Below are 21,680 nucleotides of genomic sequence, written 5' to 3'. Positions count from 1 at the left end.
ATCTAATAGTTGTTTTCTACTATCTTTTCAAATACTTTCTGTTCCTAGTTGGTTGGCAGAAATAGTACGTTATGTTCTTCTATTTGTATATGGGTATAGGGTGGTTGTGGGGCATGTGCATGCCACAGACTATGTAGGGTGGTCAGAGGATAACTTTGTGAATTGAGTCTATATTTAAAAAGAATTCTGGTTATTGAAGTCAGGTGATGAGCTTTGTGTGGCAAGCGCTTGACTTACCCAGCACCTAGTATACGGCTTTCATTGCGTTTCTAGAGAAAGGATGTCTGTCTACTGCAACCCAAATACTAAACACTCAGGTCCTTTATGTAAAATACTGTGTCAGCGTTGGACACCAGGACACAGAGAATGCATCTGTGTCTGAACGTCTGATGTTTATTCCATCCTTACACATGATGCCATGCTCCATAACTGCAATGGGATCTGGCACAGTAGTATTAAGAGAATAAGTTATAGACAATCATGTGTGGGTAATGATTGAATTAAGTCACTTTAACATTAATGTTCAATAATAAACAAAGGACCTGTTTATGGTTCTGCCTAGAAAGAAATCAGTCATCTATGCTCCAAGGACTCCCAGTCATCAAATATTTACAAGGACTAGTAAGTAAGCTTGAAACACAAAGCTAAGCTTTGTGAGACAGACATTGCAAAACATATCTATTCCCATTCTTTAATGGTATCTATTGTCCACAGTGAAAGCATCACCATTGTCACTGCAGCCAGCACCTTTTGAATGACCCAACACTTGACAAAGAGCCTTCCAATGGCAGACTCCAAGAACAGTGGCATTGTGTGCCCTAGAAGCCTGCTCTCCACCCTACACCAGCGATCAGTCCTTTGACAGAGCTCAAACACTTAATAAGCAATGAAGCTGATTTTCATAAATCATTCACACTCTTAGGATGCTAGAACATTTTAAGAGAATCATCTTTGTCTTCCCCTATGAGTTACGTGACACACTGAGAATTTATGTTCTGTCAGAACTGGAAAGACCATGCTTTGCTGGCTCCAGGTGAATGCAGTGATGAACAACATCAGAGCTTTAGCATCTGCTCAGTGCTCTCTATCACTGAGAGATACACTCAGTGTTTCACAGAAGGCCACTGTGAAAGTACATGGATGTCCAAAGCCTCTCTAAGTGTGGTGGTTTGAACAGGAATGGGCCCTGTAGACTCATACATTTCAATGCTTGGCCAGAGGGTGGCACTATTAGGAGGTGTGGCCTTCTTGGGGTAGGTGTGGCCTTACTGAAAGAAGTGTGCCATTGTGGAGGCGGGTGTTGAGGTCATAGATATATTCAAAACTCGCCTAGTGTGGAATCCAATCTCCTTCTGGCTACCTTCAGATCAAGACGTAGAACTCGTGGCTCCTTCAGCACCAAGTCTGCCTGCATGATGCCATGCTTCCCACCATGATATTAATGGAGTAAGCCTCTGTAACTTTAAGCCAACCCCAATTAAATGTCCGCCTTTTTAAGAGTTGGCTTGATCAGCTTGGCACAGCGGTGTACCCCTGTGATTCCAGCACTTGGAAAGGCAACAGCAGTTGGATCTCTGTTTGAGGATAGCCTGGTCTACAAAGCAAGGCCAGGACAGCCAAGTCTAACAGAGAAACCCTGTCTCAAGAAAGCCTCCACCCTAGCTGGAAAGAAAGAAAGAAAGAAAGAAAAAAAGAAAGAAAGAAAGAAAGGAAGGAAGAAAGGAAGGAAGGAAGGAAGGAAGAAAGAAAGAAAGAAACAAAGAAAGAAAGAAACAAAGAAAAACAGAAAAGAGAAAAAGAAATAAAAGTTGCCTTGGTCATGGTGTCTCTTCACAGCAATGAAATCCTAAGACACTAAGGAAGCTGGAATCTTCTTTTGCTCATATGTAGATGGTTTGTTCCTTTCATCAACATTGTTATATTATTAGCTAACTTTTATTTTTCCTGAAAGCTTGTTCATAGATTTTTGTTTTCCAAGAACGACATTGTGGCTTTTTATGACCTTCCATTTTTTTCTACTCCAGCACTGTTTTTCTGGCAACCTCTCAATACTCACTATGGTGAACCCACAAGTTTCACGTCATGTTTACAGCTTCATAGTCTAGTGGCCAAACCATGTTCCTCCAGCACAGAGGATGCTTTTCATCATCTATTGTATGCACAGAGCCTTGAGGAGAGCATAGCAGGACTTCTACATGCAGTGAATGGAGTACATAAACTCATAGCAATATAGTATATGCATATTAGACATACTAGTTTTTTTATAAGACACTTAACCAATTGAAGGGGGACCATTTAATAAGTTGTAAGGGTTCTTACTGATATAATAATGTTTAATTAGAAAGTAGCATGTTATTACTTCTGACTAGTCAATGAGGAATGGATTATGCTCTTGAACCACTTTGTTAAATATGTATTTTTGCTCATTTTACTGCATCCTACCTATTTCACTTGTGACTGATGTGACTCAGCTGAATAGTTTTGCATCACTAATGGGTCATTAATTCTTCAGTGACATGTATATTTTAAAGGCATATTTATTAGTATATATCACATGTCACCACAGTGTACCAACTATAAAATTGTGAATGAGAAAACTGTTTTGGTACTAATGTTCACGTGAGTACAGACAGATGGTAAATAAGAATAAATAAGAGCATGTCACCAAATTGTAAGGGCTTGGGTGAAAATGAGGTACTATTTTAAGGAGATGCCAAGGGATTTTAGGTCATCAAAGAGGCTTCATCAAGGGGGGTGACATTTAAGTGAAGTTCTGGATGGATTACTTTTCTTATATACTTGAGAAAAGCAACTTGAGAAAGGAAAGATTTTATTATGGTTCACAGTTTCAGAGGAGATGAAGTTCCTCATGGCTGGAATGGTATGACAGCATGAGCTTGGGTCAGGATTGAAGTGAGTTGAATGCTGATGCTCAGTGGTTGTCTTCATTTTCACTCAGTTGACCTGCGTCCAAGGAGTGATCTGATGGCTAGTTTTATCTCTACTTGACACAAGCTAGAGTTATCTAAAAGGAGTAAACCTAAATTGAAAAAATGCTCTATAAAATCTGGCAATAGGGCAATTCTTTTTTTTAAATTTATTTATGTAATTTTTTATAAATTATAGTTTATTCACTTTGTATCCCTACTGTAGCCCTCTCCCTCATCCCTCCCAATCACACCCTCCCTTCCTCATCTCCTCCTCCTTCCTCATCCCCTACCCCAGTCCACTGATAAAGGAGGTCCTCCTCCCTTTCCATCTGGCCTTAGCCTATCAGGTCTCATCAGGACTGTCAGCATTGTCTTCTTCTGTGGCCTGATAAGGCCGCTCCCCCATTAGGGGGAGGTGATCAAAGAGCCAGCCAATTAGTTCATGTCAAAGACAGTCCCTGTTCTCATTACTATGGATACTCACTTGGACACTGAGCTGCCATGGGCTACTTCTATGCCGGGGTTCTAGGTTATCTCCATGCATGGTCCTTGGTTAGAGTATCAGTCTCAGAAAAGACTAGTGATTGTTGAGGGTAGGCCCAACCCATTGTGGGTGGTTCCATTCCTTGTCGGGTTCTATAAGTAAGTGATGGGGAGTAAGTGATGGGGAGCAAGCCAGTGAGAAGCACCCCTTCATGGTTTCTGCATCAACTCTTGCCTTCAGGTTTCTGCCCTGCTTAAGTTACTTTCCTGGCTTCCTCAATGATGGACTAAAATATGGACATGTAAGCCAAACAAACATTTTCCTCCCCAACTTGCTTTTATGTCATGGTTTTTTATCACAGCAACTGAAACCTAAATCAAGACATGTGGTATCATTTACATTCAGGTCCTCCCTCTTCAGGTAAGCATTTCTAGAAACATCCTCATAAACTCACTCAGAAGAATGTTTCCATGGTGACTCTAAGTCCATTCACATTGACAAGGAAATATTAACCACCACAAGACAACTTGATGACAAGTCAGTCAGGGGAGGAAGCTTAAGTGGGAAAAGCTGAGCAGATAGCCAAGGAAATCAAACAAATGTGGGACCCATGTTGACATGTTCATAGCAATAGAACATGTCTTTTCCTCAATTCTTGCTTTTTTTTCTTTTCAGTTGAAGAGTAATTTCATTTTTGTTGCTATTGTTTACTGAGATGGGGTGTATTTAGTTTATAGCCAGACCATAGTGGAACTTATTACTGCAGGTGGCCTTGAACTCATTACAGTCACCCTGTCCTTGTACCCTAAATGCTGGAGTCAAAAATGTTAATGGCCAACTGGGATGATTCTCTTTTTAAGGCATGGAATGCTTGACTATTTCATTTAATTAGATGTGAATAACTATAGGAAGAGTATAAAAGTGGCTCAGTCTATATATATATAATTTATATATAATTTAAATAATAAATTTAAATAATAAATAGTAAAGAATCCCAAGGAGAAATATTCAAAGAAGGCTGCACAATTGAGTCAATGTTCTCAATTCTCACCTTACATATAACCATTGGATCTTAAGTCAGTACAAAGGTAATACCCGTAAGTTAGGTGTTCATTTTTAAAGCTTCTATCAAAATTTAGACAAAATTATGTTCCCTAAAACAAAGTTGCCTTCATGTGGTTAAGAATGGACTGACATATACACCCATGCTCTCAGAAGGTGGAATCAGTCCATCCAGACACCTGGATGACCTCAGACGGAGGCTGCATCTGGACAAAGTTTGTGTACTCTTGTATCCCATTTAATTGAAATTGTCTTATTGTCTTTGCTACCAACAGATTAGAAACATTCTGCCTTCATAAAGTCCCCATGTTTGCCGGGGCTGCAGCTTTTTGGCAGTGTGCATGCTTTGTGAGCAAAGAAGCCCAGGTTTGATCCCAGACAACACATGGTATGTTGAACGGCTCTGATCAAAGCAGTCAACAGGCAGGAGGACCAGAAGTTCAAGATCATCCTCAGATACATAGCAAGTTTGAAACTGGCCTGTGATATACAAGATTCTACCCTTAAAAATGTCCACATATTCTTGATTTTAAGTGATCTGGAGACTGGTCTCTGTGATCTGTCCGTATCTGTCTGAAAGACAGACTTTATTTAGAACTGTGCTCAAAACACAGTACTTTGATTTGAGTCTTTCCTTGACACATTTTGGCTGTTACCTTTTTACTCAAAAGTTGCTGATAAAAGATTTAGAGGTAATATCACCATTCTCCTTACAGAGCGGCCTAAACAAAATGCCTTTCCAAGAGGTTTGATTTTAGTCAGTAAGGCTTTGCCAGATTGTTTTTCCAAAATAAAAAGCAAGGTGAATAACAAGAATGGTTGCAAATAGGTCTGACTTTCTTTCCCTGTATCTTTCTCCCTTTAGAAATCCTTCCCATTGTATCTTCTACACCTGAGATTCTTTCTTCCATCTCTTGTAGTCTGTTGGTTATGCTTACCTCTGTAGTTCCTGTTTTCTTCCCTAGATTCTTCCTCTCCATTATTTCCTCCATTTGTGTTTTCTTTAATTTTTTCAGTTCTATCTTCAGGTCTTGAGTTGTTTTGTTTACTTCCTTCACCTGTCTGATTGTATTTTCCTGTTTTTCTTTTAGTTCCTTCAACTCTGTTTCTTTTATTTCATTCAGTGCTTTAAGTATTTATTTCCTAAAGGCCATAAACTGTTTGGCTACAACTTCCTCTATTTCTTTACGCATGGCAATATTCTGTTTGAGTTTATCTTCCTCTATGTCTTTATGTATCTTATTTGTTTCCTCTGTTATCATCTTCATGAGCATAGTTGTTAGGACATCTTCTTGGATTTCAGTTATGCTGGCGTGTCCAGGGCTACTTGCCCCTGGGTAACTGGGTTCTGGAGATGCCATATTGCTCTGTCTTTTGTTGCTTGAGCTTTTACGCTGACCTCTACCCGTTGTACTATCTTAGGTGTTTGGGGTTATTTTCTGGTGGTTCCTGGGGATGCTGTGGTGGAGAGAATCCCCTTTGCAGAAAGCTGGTTTTTCCTGAAGGAAGTCTTCTCAGCTTTTTGGGTATAGTACCTGGATGGCTGGCGTTTTTTCAGGAGTTGCTGCTGCTCACCTCAGGGATAGAGACCTGAGTGGTAACTGTGGTCTTTGTTAGTCGAGAGGGTTTTCCTCTCATCCAGGGAAGTCCTGAAGACAGTTGCCCTGTTTCTGGGTTTCTTGCTGTAAATTTAATGATCAGCTGCTGTGACCCAGTTGGACATCTGGCGCGCAGCAACTGTTTGTGCCTGTGTCTGGAGCACAGCTGAGTGATGGCGGCTCAGCCCCACAGGTCTGCGAGGCTTTTTCCAGGGAAGGATTGGGTGATTTAAGTCAATACAGTTTCCTTCCTTCCCTGTGGATTCTCTGGAGACAGGGACTCCCAGTCTCTTTTTGCCCTGGGGCGCACTGTTCAGTCTCTGCCAGCTAGCTGGCGCGGAGAAACTGCCTGTGTCTGCCTTTCTGGCCTTTGGGAGCCTGGGCGTCTGCCTAAACCAGGTAATTTTCCCGAGACCTTTTCAGGTTGAGGGTGTGGCTGAGAGCTCTGAGATCAGACCAGCCATTTCCCTCCCTTTGTATTTGCACTAGACAGTGAAATTCATTCACTGGTGTCCTGGGGCCCACAGTTCTATCTGAGGCAGAGAATCAGGCACGCAGGCAGGGCTCTGTGTCAGAGCCTGGGTCCCTGGCTCTGGCTCTGGGCTGGCTCTTGGGGCACTTGCGGAACCTGAGTCTTTTCCAGGGGATGTCTGGGTGACCTAGGGTCGGTCCCAATTGTTTCCTGCACCGTTGGGTTATCTCTTGACTGAAAATTCCAGTCTTTGATAGTGTGGTGTGCATGGTTCAGTCTGGGACTGTGACCAGAGACACTGGCTTGTGGTTCTGGGCTGGGGCTGGCGGCCAAGCATCTGGCGGAACCAGGATCTCTTCCGCAGTTTAGTGGGGTGAGATAAAAGCTGATTGAATCCCCCACCGTGGGGTATCCTTTCACCTGGGAAACACAATCGCCTGTGTTTAATGGTCGAGAGTCTGATTGCTGGTCACTGTGCCAATCCTGCTGTGCTCCTGGTCAGAATGAGAGTCCTCCCGGTGCCGCCATCTTGCCCCGCCTCTAGAAATCCTTGATGCCTAGAATTTTAGCAATTGCTTCTTGACTCTGAGACAAGATACTCACCCACAAAATTTAATGTGACATAAACTCACAGGTTAATTTCTCGCTCAAGCCATTCATTCTGCTTACTTTCACTGAATTCATTACTTCAGGCGAAAACTAAATCTGTATTTTTACTAAGAAAGAAAAAAGAAAAGAAGAGAAAACAACAAAAACAAATTAATGAGAAATTAAGATAGGAGGGAGTTAACTTAGAAAAAATAATGTTATCTTTTCCAGTTTAAGAAACATTATTGTCAGCCTGCTATGGTTGTTGTATCCCTGAAGTTCCAGCTTAGGAGGCTGATGCGGGAAGATTCAAAGATACTATTTAGCTTGGGTTACACAGCGAATTCTAGGAGGTCCTGTAAGATTCTGCATCAGAAAACAGCAATGACAACAAAAAATATGCTGTTGTCATTATTAGCCTGTAAATGGTGATTGTAGGGTTCAAATAAGTTTAGGGTTAAGACCTGTAAAAATAATGTGGGTAAGCATTCTCATTTTGATGTTGGTTGGCTTAGCTAGATAGACATAGATAGACATCTATTTCCATGTTGACAGGTGATAGATTACTGTGAAAATAATGAGACTCTTTCCAGCTCTGAGAAATGAGATAATGCTTCAGAGGATATGGTCAGAAGTACCTGTTCTCCAGAAGAATATTTGCCCTTTGATATCCAGCTATAGGAAAGAACAGTGAATGCTCCAGATTACTTTAAAATTTCAATTATCCTGGATTTTGCATTTCTCTTTCTAATAAGAATCTGAAGTTTCATATTTAGAGAGGAAGCTAAAATAACACTTTTCTTTAAAAAAGACTGAATTTTAAATTAGTTAGCAAGATCATTTACAATTCAGAATTTTCACTGTTTCATAAAACATTGGCGTTGTTTTTGTTGGTGGTAGTGGTGGCAGTGTGTGTGTGTGTGCTTTTTTTTAACATCACAGTTGCCATGGTAACCAAATAAGCAGCTCTGGGCTCTCACAGCTTCACCACTGTCATTCAGACTATGTTTTTCTCACCATCATTTTTAGTAATATATTTTAATGAAATTGCTATTATATTTCATTGCGAGTTAATAAGGATCCAAACACCATTAATTTCCCAAGTATTCATTTTTAATGGTTATGAAGTTCACGTCAGCATGTTAAAATGCCAGCCTATTATCTTCACTGAGCCCTTCTGGGCTGAGTCCTCCCAAATGAAGAACAGTGCATAATTACATTTCTCAACTGCGAAGTTCATAACTATTAACCTTTGGCAAGGATCACTGAACTGCCATGTTATAAATCACCTCTTGGTCTTCTAACGCCAAAATGTCTCAAAAAAGGGCTGTTGGATGTAGCAACCTGGCATGAGCAACCAGCCTGGATCAGCCCAGTGCAAGGACTAACACGGAACCATGAGTGTCATGAAGATTCCTCCTGTCAGTCTGCCTCAGCCCCCTGGCTGACTCCTACCAGTTTGAAAATGAAGTGCTTGAACTTCCTAAGCAGCATACCACTTCACCTCTAAAAATTGTGTTTCCATGGTAACATCTGGAGACATTTTGAAGTCCTCATACTCCCTGCATAACCTGTTCAATTACATAGGAACTACTAAAATATGTGAAAATATTAGTGTGTGTTTGTTTATTTTATTAGATTAGAGCTATGTATGGAATGATAAATATGTGTAATGTGGGAATGTTACATAGGTGAAAGTTATATATATCAATGCTAAGTGTGTCTTTATGTGTATAGGTGATTTAATTCTTTTATCCAATCTATATTTTTTAATTTAATTTTATCTTATTAATTACACTTTATTCACTTTGTATCCCCCCATAAGCCCTCCGTCCTCCCCTCTCAGTCCCAACCTCCCCTCCCCCCTCTCCCTTCTTTGAGCATGCCCCTCCCCAGGTCCACTGATAGGGGAGGTCCTCCTCTACTTCCTTCTGATCTTAGTCTATCAGATCACATCAGGAGTGGCTGCATTGTCATCTTCTGTGGCATGGTAAGGCTGCTCCCCCCTCAGGGGGAGGTGATCAAAGAGCAGGCCAATCAGATTATGTCAGCAACAGTCCCTCTTCCCATTACTATGTAACCCACTTGGACACTAAACTGCCATGGCTACATCTGTGCAGGGGTTCTAGGTTATTTCCATGCCTGGTACTTGGAGTGTGAGTCTCTGGGAAGACTCCTGTGTTCAAATTTTCTGGTTCTGTTGCTCTCCTTGTGGGGTTCCTGTCCTCTCCAGATCTTACTATTTCCCACTTCTTACATAAGATTCCATGCACTCTGCCCAACAGTTGGCCATAAGTCTCAGTGTCTGCTTTGATAGTCTGCAAGGCAGAGCTTTTCAAGGCCCTATGTGGCAAGTTTCTAGGTTATTTCATGTTTTCTTCTTCTTCTGATGTCCATCCTCTTTGCCTTTCAGGATGTGGATTGATCATTTTAGTCAGGGTCCTCTCTCTTGATTAGTTTCTTTAGATGTACAGATTTTAGTAGGTTTATCCTATGTTATATGTTTATATGAGTGAGTATATACCATGTATGTCTTTCTGCTTCTAGGACAGCTCACTCAGGATGATCCTTTCCAGTTCTCACCATATACCTGCAAATTTCATGATTTCCTTAATTTTCATTGCAGAGTAATACTCCATTGTGTAGATGTAACACAATTTCTGCATCCACTCTTCAGTTGCGGTGCATCTAGGCTGTTTCCAGCTTCTGGCTATTGCAAATAAAGCTGCTACAAACATGGTTGAGCAAATGTCCTTATTGTGTACTTGAGCCTCTTTTGAATATATGCCTAGAAGTGGTATGGCTGGAACTTGTGGAAGTACTATTCTTAGTTGTCTGAGAAAGTGCCAGATTGATTTCCAGAGTGGTTGTACAAGTTTACATTCCCACCAGCAGTGGAGGAGGGTTCCCCTTTCTCCACAACCTCTCCAACATGTGTTATCATCTTGGCCATTGAGTTTTTCATCTTGGCCATTCTGATGGGTGTAAGGTGAAATCTCAGGGTCGTTTTGATTTGCATTTCCCTAATGGCTAATGACATTGAGCATTTCTTTAAATGTTTCTCTGCCATTCTGTATTCCTCTACAGAGAATTCTGTTTAGCTCTGTTCCCCAATTTTTAACTGGATTACTTGGTTTGCTGCTTTTCAGCTTCTTTAGTTCTTTATATATACTGGATATTAGCCCTCTGTCAGATAAAGGGTTGGTGAAGATTCTTTCCCAATATGTAGGCAGTTGTTTTGTTTGGTGACAGGGTCCTTTGCTTTACAGAAGCTTTTCAGTTTCATGAGGTCCCATTTATTGATTGTTGCTCTTAGAGCCTGTGCTGTTGGGGTTCTGTTCAGGAAGTTGTCTCCTTTACCAATGAGTTCTAGGGTTTCCCCCACTTTTTCTTCTAACCTATTTAATGTGTCTGGTTTTATGTTGAGGTCTTTGATCCACTTGGACTTTAGTTTTGTGCAGGGTGATAAGTATGGATCTATTCCAGACCTTTAAAGAAGAGCTAACACCAATATTCTTCAAACTATTCCACAAAATAGAAACAGAAGGAACACTATCAAACTCATTCTATGAAGCCACAATCACCTTGGTACCTAAACCTCACAAAGACCCAACAAAGAAAGAGAATTTCAGGCCAATCTCACTTATGAACATTGATGCAAAAATACTCAACAAAATGCTTGCAAACTGAATAAAAGAACACATCAAAGATATCATCCACTATAACCAAGTAGGCTGCATCCCAGGTATGCAGGAGTGGTTCAATATATGGAAATCCATCAATGTGATCCACCATATTAACAAACTGAAAGAAAAAAGCTACATGATAATCTCTCTAGATGCTGAAAATGCATTTGACAAAATCCAACATCCATTCATGTTTAAAGTATTGGAGAGATCAGGGATACAAGGCACATATCAAAACATAGTAAAGGCGATATACAGCAAGCCTATAGCCAACATCAAACTGAACGGAGAGAAACTTAAAGCAATCCCACTGAAATCAGGGACAAGACAAGACTGCCCACTCTCTCCATATCTCTTCAACATAGTTCTGGAAGTCCTGGCTAGATCAATAAGACAGTTGAAGGAGATCAAGGGGATACAAATTCAAAAGGAAGGAGTCAAATTATCACTATTTGCAGATGATATGATAGTATTCATGAAAAACTCTACCAGGCAACTCCTACAGCTGATAAACACCTTCAGCAAAGTGGCTGGATACAAAATTAACTAAAAAAATTCAGTAGCCCTCCTTTATACAAAAGACAAAAGGGCCGAGAAAGAAATTAGGGAAACAACACTCATCACAATAGCCACAAATGACATAAAGTACCTTGGTGTAACCCTAACCAATCAAGTTAAAGACTTGTATGAAAAAAAATTTCAAGTCTCTGAAGAAAGAATTAGAAGAAGATATCAGAAGATGAAAAGATCTCCCATGCTCATGGCTTGGCAGGATTAACATAGTAAAAATAGCCATCTTACCAAAAGCAATCTACAGATTCAATGCAATTCCCATCAAATTACCAACACAATTCTTTACAGACCTGGAAAGAAAAATTCTCAACTTCATATGGAATAACAAGAAACCCAGAATTGCTAAAACAATCCTCTACAATAAAAGATCTTCTGGAGGTATCTCCAACCCTGATCTTAAGCTGTACCATAGAGTAACAGTTATAAAAACTGCATGGTACTGGCATAGAAACAGAATCGTGGATCAATGGAACCGGACAGAGTACCCAGAAATAAACCCACACACTATGGACACCTGATGTTTGACAAAGATGCCAAAACCATACAATGAAAAAAAGATAGCATCTTCAAGAAATGGTGCTGGTCTAACTGGATGCCTACATGTAGATTTATTTCTTTATTGAATTCATTGTCAAGCCTCATTACATTAATTGGATTTCAAAATAAATAATCCTACAAAAATCTTAAAACATGCAGGGACAAAGACAGCATTCAATTAAAATCTTAATACATAGTTGTGATTTCACCTTAGTTGACTTACACATTTTATATAATCTAGAACTTGACTTTTCAATTCTTCTCAATAAATACTTTGGTATACATAATTATCTCTAGAAATAATAAAGTACGTACCCAAAACATAAAGACTATTTATCTTACCTTTCAATTCATCTGGATATAAATGTGCAGATAAACTGATAAACTGTACCAGGAATCTAGCTCACCCAAGGCCTCTTTTGCTTATACCCATTTGTATAATGTGGGAACTATGCTTCAGTCACTGATCACTGGTCCTTTTAACAAGATCCACCTACAACCCCAGGAATCTTGCTTCCAAAGTCCAGCCTTCATGGGTCTGCAATAAATGGGAGACTTTGGCTTTTCCTGCATAGGAAAACTACATAGCCTGTGAGCCTCCTGTCCAGGTGAGAAAAATCACCTTCCTTTGATTATTCCCACATACACCTCCTGGAAAACATGGGCCAGGAGTTGGCCATGATCTCCTGTACCTCGCCTACCAATGGCTTCCAGGTATTTTTTTCCCCAGGAGACTACAAGTGCAGGGCTCCTGAAGCAAGTAGGGGACTTTGGCTTCCCTTCTTAGGCCCAGCTATGCCTCTGAAACTTCCTGTACCAGCCCCACAGAGGGAAGCAGACATCTCAACTCTACTGTGACTTCATTCTCTCTTGACCTTTATAAATGCCTCCACTGAAATAATAATGGTAGCTTTAACAAAGAAAAAAATAAAGAAGGAAAAAATAAAAGAAGGAAAGAAATTAGAAAATAAATAAATAAATAGATAAAACAACCAATAAATTACTCCAAATACCAGAGTTCTAGTCCCAAAACAAAAGCAACATGATAAAACAAGACAGCATGTCTTCCGGAAAGCACTAACAGTACAATAAAGAAATGAAAATTACCAGGAAGGATTTCTAGACAATGAATTAAAAAAATAATTACATGTTCAAACTGCTCAATGAAGATATGACCATACTCTAAGAGAAGAAAAACAGAGAGTAATGAAATAAAAAGTTAATCCAATAGAGAGAGAAAGATTTCAACAACAAAAAAGTATGGTTGCCGAACAAAAGCCAAATTGAAATGATGTTGGAAATTAAATCTTAATTAACCAAACAAAAATCTCAGAAAAAAAGCCTTATTCTCATCTCTCATCTCTCATGGAGAGATGAGAATCAAGCTAGAAGATAAGGTTGAGGAATTCAATCAATCAGTCAAGGTTCACAATCATTTCTAAATATGATCAGAGTGTGGAAGAGTTCTGGACTAATAAAAAAGACTTCATCTTTGATTGTGGGTATAGGTAAAGGAGCAGAATAGCACAGTAAAAGCATCAAGAATATTTCCAACAAATCATAGAAGAAAAATATTCCTAACCTAGAGAAAGAAATTTCCATCCAAGTACAGAAGGAGGCCTACAGAATAGTAGGATCAGAAGAGAAAGCCCCATGACATATACTTAAAAGTAATACACAGAGTATAAAAGAATATTAGAAGTTGCAAGAAAGAAAGATCTAGTCACTTATGAAGGCTGGTGTATCAGAATAACACCTGATTATTTGACAGAAACATTCAAAACCAAAAGGCCTATAAAGATGAAATCAAAGTTCTGAAAGAGCTTAGTTGTCCATCCAGACTACTATGCCCACAAATCCATTAAAATTGAAGGAACAATAAAAAATTTTCAGGACAAGAATAGATTAAAGGAAGTTTTGATCATGAAGCAAGTTTAACAGAGACTATTGGACAGTGTATGGCAGTCTAAAAAGGAAAAAATCTTCAAGAAGTCACAGAAAATAAACAATTCTAGGTCTCTCAATTAAAAGAGTTCTAAGAAAACACCACAAATTAAATTAATATACATTGTTCAACAATAATTCTTAACAGTAACTATTTCAATTCCTTAATAAAGAGGTACCGACTAGCAGATTTAAGTAGAAGAAAGAAAGGTATCCATCTTTTTTGCCTCCTCTAATCATACATCACCAATAACTATGGATAGCACTTGAGGTCAAATGGAATGAAAAAAAGTAGTACAAGCAAAGGGAACTAAGAAACAAGCAGGCATAGCCACTCAAAAAAGGCAAAAACAGTTTTCAAGTCAAAACTAGTCAGAATAGAGAAGAAAGGATGTTTTATACTCATTAAAGGAAAATCTACTGATGGGATATTATAATTCTAATTACATATGTACCTATCACAAAAAACAGTATTACATTTAAGGACATATATTAATGGGAACACGATAGTGGTAATGTCAATACCTTACTTTTACCAATAAACAGTCATCTAGAAAAAAGAAATTTAATTAAAGAAATATTGGAGTTGGATGACACCATAATCAAACGGACCTAAAAAACCAGTTACAGAATAATCTACTCAAAACTGAAGAATATGCTTTTCTTCCAACCCACAGAACTTTATTTAAAACTGACCATATATTAGAATATAAAATATCAACAAATATTGGGGAAGTTGAAATAGTATCCTGCATTCTATCTGACCATAGTGGAATAAAGCAATATAAACTACAGAGAGTGCACAAACCCATGGTAATAAAACAACAACACACTTATGAATGGTAATTGTGTCAGGGAAGATACAGAGAGATAAATTTAAAATTGAAAACACAGCATACCAAAATCTGTTGAAAGAAAGAAGAAAGAAAGAAAAATTGAAAAATTGGGGCATGGAACTAAACTAAAATTCTGAAAATAAAGACTGACAAATGGTTAAGAAATGCATAAAAATATTTTTAACTTCCTTAATGGTCAAGGAAACATAAGTTAAAACTATGACATTTCATCTTATCACAGTCAGAATGGCTAACAAAAAAATAGTGAATGACCACAAATGCTGTCATGCACGGGGGGGGGGGGGGGAAGGGAAACATTTGTTCACTGTTGGTAAGAATGAAAACTGTTGTAGCCACTATGAAAATCAATGTGAAGATTCCTCAAAAAGCTGTGGATATCCATCCTCCCCGCCCCTCAGGATGGGGATCGAAAACTCGAGCCAGGGTCCTCTCTCCTGCTCGGCCTCTCTAGATGCACAGATTCCGGTGGGTCCGTCCTACGTTATATGTCTATATGAGTGAGCATATACCATGTGTGTCTTTTTGCTTCTGGGACAACTCACTCAGGATGATCTTTTCCAGGTCCCACCATTTACCTGCAAATTTCATGATTTCCTTGTTTTTCATTGCTGAGTAGTATTCCATTGTATAGATGTACCACAATTTCTGCATCCATTCTTCAGTTGAGGGGCATCTGGGCTGTTTCCAACTTCTGGCTATTACAAATAAAGCTGCTACAAACATGGTTGAGCAAATGTCCTTTTTGTGTACTTGAGCCTCTTTTGGATATATGCCTAGGAGTGGTATGGCTGGATCTTGAGGAAGCGCTATTCCTAGTTGTCTGAGAAAGCACCAGATTGCTTTCCAGAGTGGTTGTACAAGTTTACATTCCCACCAGCAGTGGAGAAGGGTTGGACATCAGAGGAAAAAGAAAATAGGAAACAACCTAGAAATCTGCTACAGAGGGCCTCTGAAAGCCAGAAGAAGAAATCAGGAAACAAACTAGGAACATACCACAGAGGGCCTCTGAAAGCCTCTGCCCTGCAGACTATCAAAGTAGATGCTGAGCCTGACGGCCAACTCTCGGGCAGAGTGAATGGAATTTTGTGTAGGAAGTGGGAAATAGTGGGAACTGGAGAGGACGGGGTCTCCACAAGGAAAGCAACAGAACAAGAAAATTTGAACACAGGGAACTTCCCAGAGACTCATACTCCAACCAAGGACTATTCGTGGAGATGACCTGGAACCCCTGCGCAGATGTAGCCCATGGCAGGTCGGTGTCCAGGTGGGTTACCTAGTAATGGGAAGAGGGACTGCCTCTGACATAATCTGATTGGCCTGCTCTTTGATCACCTCCCCCTGAGGGGGGAGCAGCCCTACCAGGCCACAGAAGAGGACAATGCAGCCACTTTTGACGAGAACTGATAGACTAAGATCAGAAAGGAGAGGAGAACCTCCCCTATCAGTGGACTTGGGGAGGGGCATGCATGCAGAAATGGGAGGGAGGGTGGGATCGGGAGGGGAGGAGGGAGAGGCTTATGGGGGAATACAAAATTAATAAAGTGTAATTAATAAAAAAAAAAGCTGTGGATAGTCTTAAAGCACACTCAACAGCTCTAAACTGCACCCAGCCCCTAGCTCCATTCTAAAAGGAGGAAATACTGTGCTGAGGAAAAAATGGAACAAAACAAGGCTGAAAATCAGCTGCACAAACTCCAAATGCTGCATCTTCATATCTGATGTCTGTAAGTTTTGTTGCAAACATTGGAGCCGAGGCAGAAGTGCGTTAGGCTCTATTGAATGTATGGTGGCCACCATGAGTTTTGTTTCTGACTGGTATTCTTTGAGTGTGTGAACTTATTGTGTTCTATGTTTTTTTGGTTATATTTTTGCTGTTTCTCTTTCTGCCAGCCACCAACCATCTTCATTACCACATCTGCTTGGATGACTCAGGCTTGGAATATATCTTTAAGCTTTCTGATCACTGGGGTTTAATTCAGAAGAAATCCAAATGTCTTTTGGATATAGATAATGTTAAAAAACAAAAGCTGGCTATTGAAAAGCTGGCACTGGAATTGGGTTATGGCTCTCTCTTTTTTCAGAACCAGGCATAATTTTGAAAATCTCTGCATCTGCATCAAGGGCTGAACAGAGAGAAGAAAACAAAACAAAAGCTAAAAAGATTATTGGTTTCATTTAATTGCCTATGACTATTATATGAATTTTATATATCTCAAGACTAGCAATTTTATAGAGTATGGTTAAAAATCTGTAGTATCTGTAGCAAACAACAACAACAACAACAAAACAAACCACAAAACTTAAAATGCATAAAACAGGGCCGATAGTTAAAAATTTCTGCATAGGTAACATTAAAAGAACCATGCTGCCATCTTTAGGCATGCAAGGGGGACTAGGAGCCATCTTTGCTGGGGTTAGAGGAAAGGATGTCATATGACTTGACTGCCATCTTGAGTAAAGGTGACCATGTGATATGGGCCAACCAAGAAGAAAACAAGTCTCCAAGATATTTTAAGTTAGTATAGATTTTTGCATAATTCCAGTCCTAAAAACAAGCTTTACGAAAGAGAGGATTTCGAAGCAGTAGTTGTTTACTAAGGTATTAAAACTGCACCGCCATGTGTTCAAATACAAGAATATACCTTACACTGACAGCCAAACTACAGAATATGAGAGTCACCCGTGGCATTGGTTTATAGATACAAAGAGATATCCAAAGTAGGAGAAGACAAGGAACAGGACAGGAGTCTTCCACAGAGAACCCATGAAAGACTACCCACCAGGGTATTGAAGGAGATACTGGGACTTATAGCCAAACTTTGGGCTGAGTACCAGAAACCTTATGGAAGAAGAGGGAGATAGAAAGACCTGTAGGGGACAGGAATGCCACAAGAACAACAGAGGCAAAATACCTGGGCCCAGGGGGACCTGCAGAGACTGATGCTCCAACAAAGGACCTTGCATGGAGAGGACTTACAACCCCTGTTCAGAGGAAGCCCATGGGCTGCTCAGTTTCCAAGTGGGTTCCCTAATAAAAGGTACAGGGACTGTCTCTGACATGAACTCAGTAGCAGGCACTTTGATCACCACCCCCTGGGAGGTGCAGCCTTGCCAAGACACAGAGGAAGATGATACAGCCAGCCTTGATGAGACCTGATAAGCTAAGCTCAGGTAGAAGAGGAGAAGGTCCTCCCCTATCAGGGGACTAGGGAAAGGGCATAGGGGAAGGAGAGGGAAGGAGGGTGGGGCTGGGAGGAGGTGAGGGAGGGGGCTACAGCAGGGATCCAAGTGAATAAATTATAATAGATAAATAAATAAATATAAACAACAAACAAAGAAGATATAAAGGCATCATGGAGCCAGCTGGGATCTAGAAGGCAAGCTATGTATGATGCTGCCAACAATGGAGCTTGAAAGGTGAAGAAAGCCCCAGATGAACCTGTTTACTTTCACTCTTGAAGTGAAAAAAGGCACTTTATATTTGATATTGCAGGAGCACACAGTTGAGAGATGTTAAACTTCTTTAAGATAAAAATTTAAAGTTTTACAGAAAGTTTTTAAAAAATGAACTTCATATTTTTAACAATACATCTTTTAAAATATTTAAATGTATAAGACATTTTAAAGTTGTGACATATTTTGTTATCTGGGGCTTTCTTCACCAGCCCCACCCTCCTGTGGGTTTTGGTGGGAGTGGAGGCGATGGTGGTGGTGGTTTGCGTTTCCCTTCTTTTGATTTTGCTGGTATGAAATTATGTCTTACTATGTTTTCATGGTGTGGTTAAACTCCTCAGGTTGGAGTTATCCTTCTAGTACCCTCTATTTGTAGGTAGATATTGCATAAATTTGGCTTTATCATGGAAAATCTTGTTTTATCACTTTTTGGTGAATGAAATTTTTGCTAGGTATGGTTGACTAGGCTAGAATCTGTGGTCTTTTAGAGCTTTCAGGACATCTGACCAGGCCCTTCAGACATTCAGTCTCCATTGAGAAGTTGGGTGTAATTTTAGTAGGTCTGCCTTTATATGTCACTTGCTTTTTTTCTCTTGTATGTTTAATTTCTTTCTTTGTTCTATATGTTTAATGTCTTAATTATTATGTGGTAAGGGGACTTTCTTTTATGGTCCAATCTATTTGGTGTCCTGTAAGTTTCTTGTGTGTTTGTAGCATCTCCTTCTTTAAGTGAGGAAATTTTTCTTTTATGATTTTGTTGAAAATATTTCCTAGACATTTGAGCTAGGATTCTTCTTCCTAGCTCAAATTCCTATTATTTTTAAGTTTGGTCTTTTCATAGTATTCCATATTTTCCGGATGCTTTATTTCAAGAACTTTTATAGATTTAACATTTTCTTTGACCAATGTATTTATTTCTTTCAACATCTGCAATTCTCTCTTCCTTCATTTATATTCTGTTTGTGATGCTTGTATTTGTAGTTCCTGTTTGCATATCTAAATTTTCACTTCCTCACTTCTGTTTGTGTTTTCTTTATTGTTCTTATTTCTATTTTTAGATATTGTACAGTTTTATTCATTTCCTTCAACTGCTTGTTTGTTTTCTTGTCTTTGCTTAAGGGATTTATTTCCTCCATTTTTTTTTGGTTTCTCTTTTTCTCAATTTCTTTAAGGAATTTATTCATTTCCTCTTCATCAATCATCTTCATAAAACTGGAAAGTGTTTTGCTTGTGTTTCAACTGTGTTGGAAAATCCAGGACTTGCTGTACTAGCATAGCTGGGTTGGTGGTGATATATTGCCTTGGTTGTTGCTTGTTATGTTCTTATGCTGGCCTCCTGGCATCTGGGGTTGGGGTGATTATAGATATAGGTGCCAATTTCAGAGTTGGTTTTTGTTTGGTGTTTCATCACTGGTCTTCTGCTCAGTGTGGCCTCTGGTAGAGCAGAGAGTCTGCACCCCAGTTGGGGACTGATGTATGGTGGTGAAGAGGGGGTGGGGTTTGTGGATAGGGTTGGGAGCATAAAAAGTTGAGGGAGGTCTACAGATGGGCACCTGGGCAGCCTACCAGACTTCTGGCAGCTTGCATGATCTCTGGTAAAGCACAGATTCTTAAAGTAGTATTTTTTAAGATACTGAAAACCAGGCAATGAAAGGCCATAAGTTTTGGAAACATTCTATTTTTTTTTTCCTCAATGTGTTTTTTTTTTTCCCTTCAGTGGTTTGAAATATATATATAACTATTGTAAGGTTATTTTCCTTCATTTATTTAATATATTGAATTAGTATCTACTATGTGTGCAACAATCTTCTAAGCACTACAGTTATAGCATTTGGGGTAGCACAAAGAGACAGAAAAATAAAACTAAATAAAATGTATAACTTGTCAGAAATGATAAATTTCACAATAAAGATGATAAGGCACTGGTTTTCTTTGTCTTTTTTAAATGAAGTAAACAGAGAAAACTTTGTTCAGATAATATTTGAGCACAGATGTATATGTCATTAAGGAGAAAGCTACATGAGCACCTGAGGGAAAGCCAAACCAGCAATGAAAATAAGAGAAAATGGTATAAGCATATTATGTGCTTTAAGGGATTTCTTAATAACATTGGATATATGGTCTGGTGTAGATGCATTTACAACTAATAGATAGAAATTCCTCAGAATGTGAAAAAGAATGATGGAGGATATCATTGGGAAATCTCAAAAGGACCTCATATAAAACCCCTCATTTGGCAAGGTAAAGGCAGGGAGTGGGGCAGGAAGCCAAAACAAACAAATTCAGTACAATGGGGATTCCTTACTGACTAAAGCAAATCAACAAACTCTGTGGCTTCCTTCCAGAGCAGATGTCGCCCACAGGCAACCAACACCAAACAGTCAGAGAGGAGAGAGAGAGAGAGAGAGAGAGAGAGAGAGTGAGAGAGAGCAGAGAACAACTAGTTGATCATTTTCCCCTCTCTGGTGGCTAGAGACATAATAGATTTTAAATCCATTGGAATGTCAAACAATTCACTAAAAAATTATCACAATTTACTCATTAAGACCCATGACTGTTTTGTTGTTGACCATGCCTTACTTCCATACATGAACAGAAAAGTTTACATGTTACTAAGATATGAATAGCAAATAGGTATTGGAAATTTTATAAAGTTAAGGTCAGCTAGAACTTGAGGGGGCAGGGAAAGTGCCTTTGAAAAGGAATGCTCGCAGGAGACCCCCCAACACAAGACTCCATTTTTTTAGTTCATTTATTTATTCCCTTTACATCCAGAATGCAGCCCCCTCTCTCCTCTTCTTGCAGTCCCAACCTCTCATCCTCTTTCCCTTTGTTCATCTTTTTCTTAGAAAAGGGGAGTCCCCCACCCCCTATACCAACACATGAGTCACATCAGGACTGAATGCATCCTCTTCCACTGAGGCCAGCCAAGGCAGCCCCACTAGGGGGAAGTGATTGAATAGTAGGCAACAGAGTCCATGTAAGAGACAGCCCCTGCTCCCCTTACAAGGGAACATCCTTGAAGGCTAAGCTGACCATAAACCAAAATACCTATGGACACTTGATTTTTGACAAAGAAGTCAAAACCATTCAATGGAAATGAGAAGCCATCTTCAACAAATGGTGCTGGTCTAACTGGATGTCTGCATGCAGAAGAATGCAAATAGATAAATATTTATCACTCTACAGAAAACTTGCGTCCTAGTGGATCAAGGAACTCAACATAAAACCAGATATGCTAAATCTATTAGAAGAGAAAGTGAGAAACAACCTGGAACTCATTGGCATAGGAGACAACTTACTGAACAAAACACCAGCAGCCAGGCTTTAAGACCAACAATTAATAAATGGGACTTTATGTAACTGAAAAGCTTCTGCAAGACAAAGAAGTGTCAATAAAACAAAATGACGGCCTACAGAATGGGAAAAGATCTTCACCAACCCTATGTAGGACTCCATTTTTACTGTAGTAATTTTTAAGCAGAAATTAGAGTAT

The sequence above is a fragment of the Meriones unguiculatus genome, chromosome 20 (genome assembly GCF_030254825.1).
Source record: "Meriones unguiculatus strain TT.TT164.6M chromosome 20, Bangor_MerUng_6.1, whole genome shotgun sequence".
Lineage (NCBI taxonomy): Eukaryota > Metazoa > Chordata > Mammalia > Rodentia > Muridae > Meriones > Meriones unguiculatus.
Note: the sequence above shows the minus strand (reverse complement) of the source record.